This window comes from Sciurus carolinensis (assembly GCF_902686445.1).
Source record: "Sciurus carolinensis chromosome 14 unlocalized genomic scaffold, mSciCar1.2 scaffold_101_arrow_ctg1, whole genome shotgun sequence".
NCBI lineage: Eukaryota > Metazoa > Chordata > Mammalia > Rodentia > Sciuridae > Sciurus > Sciurus carolinensis.
In genome coordinates this window covers 2,318,253-2,322,989 of record NW_025920105.1, presented here as the reverse complement: position 1 = coordinate 2,322,989, position 4,737 = coordinate 2,318,253, and the positions used below count along the sequence as shown (strand labels likewise).

Sequence of the window (4,737 nt, the reverse complement as noted above, 5' to 3'; positions counted from 1 at the left end):
AGGGGGAAAGGTATAATAACCAGCATTGAGAGTAGGTGTCTTCAAAAGAATTTAATTTGAGCTAAATAAAGAGCTTCAGAGAAGAACAAAGTGATCACTTAGAAAAGGAGCGGAGGAAAGTTAAAGCAGAGAGGTGATGAAAGAAGGTGTGTGAACACAAAACTCTCCCTTTCATCCTTTGTGGTGGGTTATGGTCATGATCAAGTAGTCCTTATTAGTGCTACTGAGTGCTTACTGTAGTCTGGTTTGGATCTAGAATGTGGCTCAATATTTTATGTGTTTAGGGGAGTCTTTAGAAGTGATCAGATCATGACAGCTCTGATTCAGTATAGAGTGGTGGCTGAATGAAGTATGAGAGGTGGGACCTAATCAAGAAAGCAGGTCACTGGGGGCATACCCCACAAAAGTCAATCTTCTCTAGATAGGGCCCCTTTCTTTCTCTGCTTTCTGATGCCATGAGCTGAGCAGTTCTCCTCTGCCATGACTTTTTACCAAGGTGTTCTGTCTCATCTCAGATCCAGAACAATAGAGTAAGCTCACCATGGACCAATACCTTTCAACTTGCAAGTCAAAGTAAATTTTTCCTTACCTAAATTGTTATTGTCAGGTATTTTAGTTGCAGTGACAAATAGCAGACTAATGTACCAGTGATGCTCTAATCACCATATTGTTACTTCTCATGACAATATCAAGGTAGGTCCTGTTGTCCTGGTCTCATTTTATCTATCTATCTATCTATCTATCTATCTATCTATCTATCTTTATTCATTCATTATTGTTATATGTAATAGTTGGGTTTATGTAGATAAAATCATATATATATATATATATATATATATATATATATTATATATATATTTTTTCCTGCCTCTGGATTTATTTATGCAACAGCACAGGAGGACACCAGTACCCAAAGACAGGGGCTCAGAGGTCACACCAGTCCTTCTGTCCTCACATTCACAGAGGTTTTTATTATGGAGCCTTCACAGGAACCTGGTCACCCTTGGGGGCCTGGGCACCCTTGGCAGGAGCCAGAGTTGATGCTGATACAGGAGCTGGAGTTGTAGCCTGGGTCTTGGCTTGGGCCTTGGCCTTTGGCTGGGACAACCTGCATCCCTGGCCATGTGGGCATGAGCATGCTTCCCATGCTTGGGATGGGCAAGCAAGGCAAAGCGATCAAGTTTGCAGCTGGCACCTTTTGGCATCTTGGGCTTAATCTCCTTAGGCTTTACCAGGGCCTTGACAGCCTCAGCACGTGCACGCATGGCCTTGGCATTGTTTGCCTGCATCTTTTTTAGGCCATTCTTGTTGTGCTTCCTGGAAAAATGCATATTTCTCAGGAACTTGGGGTCTACCCCCTTAAGAGATTCATATCTCTGTGATCGGAGTTTCTTGATTCCATTTCTGTGCTATTTTTGGGATTGGTTGTACATGGTGTGGTTCTTGGACTTGGCCATGTCTGCACCATAAGCTGCTGCTCCCAGAGTGGTTGAGACCAGAAGAGGAAGCTACTGAGATATATTTATTTATGCACATACCATAATTGTGTCAAATTCATTTGTTATTTCCTCCCCTCTTCTCTCCCTCCTCTCTCCCTCTCCATATTTTTCTTTTTTTCCATTGATCTTACATACAGGTGTAAGATATCTGACCATTTCTCTCCTTTATATATTAAAAAATAAGATTCATACCACAGAAAAGATTGACTAATGTTTTTTTTCTTTTTTAGTGAATATTTTAAGAAATTTATTGATATTAAAATCTTATTTTAATATTGATATATAAAATACAGTGATTAGAAATATTTCTTAATTATTTATCATTAATTCAATGTCTGAAGAATCCAATACCAAATATTTAATTAGGTATTTCTTTAGTTTCATTAGTCATTGTTCATATGAGAATAACTTAAATTGCATAGTTATGTTCAATATGTTTGATCATTGCAAATGTCACCCCCAATTCTGATGAGCTACCAATATGTAAGTGACTACTTTGTTTTCAGACTATTTTCTTAGATGGAAAGATTAAAAAAATTTTATAACCAGAACAGTAAAATTGGCAAGGCATGAATTATGTGAGTATTCAATAAAATAATATGATACATGAGACACCCCTTTATAAAAGGAGAGGGAGAGGCATCCAACACAACTGATGTGCAAGTACAAGTTCTCTGAGAAACAAGGAATCAGGCAAACTATTCTCCCTGGAAAATTCACAATCCCCCCATAAAGGAATGCACAAACATTGAAGAAGATGAAATCCCAGAAAAGAACTATTAAAAAAGTGATTATTAAAATGTTCAATGAACCAAAAGAAGATACAAGAAACAAATTAAGAGAACAAATACAGGAAATGAAAGACCATTACAATAAAGTAATATTGAAAAGAAGATAACGAGAACTCCTAGAAATTAAAAACACAAGGAATCAAATTAAAAACTCACTTGAAATCATCATAGTACTCCACAAATACTAGAGTCAGGATGGGCAGAAAATTTGCTTGTTCAAAACCAGCTTTGGGAGAAGCTAAGGAAAAATTGTTGTCTCAAATCATCATCTTTGTAGAAGTCAAGAGTGAGGAAAGCTTTTATAAAAGAAGAAGACATGAAGTGGGAAAAAAGGAGAAAATATACACATGCAGATTTAGTTAGCCAGAAAACCTGTTAGCTTCCCTGGCATCTGCCTTCTGCAGGAGGAATACTTTTTGCTCAACATGAGGAAGTTCAGAGTTAAAGTGTTTTGGAGCTTTAATTTCAAAAGGGACTGTTTCAAATCCTGCAGAAAATCAAGTTATCAGAAAGTTGCCCTTAATTTTGTAGGGAGTGTTTCATGTCTTCAAGTTTTGATTCCTCCTCCTCAGCTAATCCTTGCCTGGAAGTTGCCTCTGAAGAGAAGAGGCACAATAGATAAATGCAGTTATACTTTAGAATTTGATGGCTAAAAATGTTCCCTTTCTGAGGGGCACAGTTAAAATACACACAAGTAACAAGACAGTAATTTGTATGCAATCCCAGAGATTTCTGTCCCAAGCTCCATGCTGGCCTGGGCAAAACTGTGAAACCCCGACTCTTGAAAGATGATGGACTGTGGATGCAGCTCAGTGGAAGAGTGCCCCAGTTTCAATCCCCACAGCAATATAATAATAATAATAATAATAATAATAATAATAATAATAATAATTGCAGATGCTTTGGGGTACACATGAACAATAACAATGAAATAAAAATAAAAATTTCTTGGTGCCAAAAATACTTTTCAGTTTCTTAATAATTTAAATTCATCAAAAGAAAACCAAACAAAACAAATCTATTCTACACAGGCTGGAACTAAGCATACACCATACCAAGGTTGGGTATTAATCTGATGTGGGCAAAAGTTTACACACACTAAAAGGAAGCAGATATTGAAGCTTGTTTAATCACACAGATCCCTAAATACACTCTCATTGACATATTGTCAGTAATTACACTCAGACTCAGAATATGAGAGATAGTTCCTTATAAAAGGAGCCATTCAGATATAATAGTCAAATCCAAACAAATGTGTGGGCAACATGAAATAGAAGTAGGCTTCCGTTGCCTGTGTGAGAGGCTCTCAGGGTTCAGCACACTGAGCCCGGATATTGTGATGGGCACACTAACCACACCTAACCCCATCCTATGGTAACCTAGCCCCCCTTTCATACTCAGCATGTTCCTTTCCTCTTGTTTTTCTGCAAGTGAATTTTTAACCCATTGGTATGATCCCTGCACATGTTGTGAGCCCATTGGGTCATAAAAGTATCAGACATTATTTTGCCCAGCAACTGCTTGACAATATAAGCCTGCCTAGATAACAATTAAGTAGATCGAGTTCTCTGAAACTGATCTCTGGAGGTCTTTCTTTGACTCCATCACCACACCCCCTTCAGTTGCTTGGTGGGTCCCAGTTGGACCTACAGACTCCCACACAAATGTAAAAGAGCTCTCCTAACAGCAAGTGGTTCAAACACTTATAATATTTTCAAACATTCATGACATTTTTATCTTCCACTTTTTCACTTAACACAATTGGCTATATTTTTAATGCATTTAATAGCATATCTTGATATATATTCTTCTGGCAAAAGACTGGTATATTTTCTTGAGCGAAGTTAGAGAATATCATGCTAAGTGAAATAAGTCAAGCCCTAAACACCAAAGGCTGAGTATTCTCTGTATGAAGAAGCTAATTCACAAGAAGGGGGGAAGGGAAGAAGAGAGTTACTTTATATTAGGTAGAGAGGAGTGAAGGGAGGAAAATAGATATGGGGAAATGAATGATAGTAGAGTGCACATGTATGACTGCATGAGTGATATAATCCTGCAATATGTATAATTAGAAAAATGAAAGATTACTCTCCATTTATATATTATCTATCAAAATATATAAATATATAAATGTACAAGTAATCAGAACAAATAAAATAAAAAAAATTAAAAAGAAAGACTACCATCCACTATTCCTGAGATATCACAAAAATATTTCACCTTAACAAAAACAAATTCAGTCTTGCACACACCCAATCCATGATCACTTGGGCGTATCCTGGTGGATAATTAGTGGATATTATTCTGATGGTATGATATAATTGAGAGGCAACTTTAATTCAGAGAAAGATTTCCCATTGTTTTTCAAATAAATGTTTTAAGTGACAGAAACTCCTCTGTTGAAGATAAAAACCTTTCTTTACCACACTCCTGCCTTTGAGTGTATC

At 36.9% G+C, this 4,737-nt stretch overlaps 1 pseudogene; it reads right to left on the bottom strand.

The window, feature by feature from the left end:
* Positions 1–972: 972 nt before the first annotated feature.
* On the bottom strand, positions 973–1,457 carry LOC124973228 (60S ribosomal protein L29-like; annotated as a pseudogene).
* Positions 1,458–4,737: the final 3,280 nt, after the last annotated feature.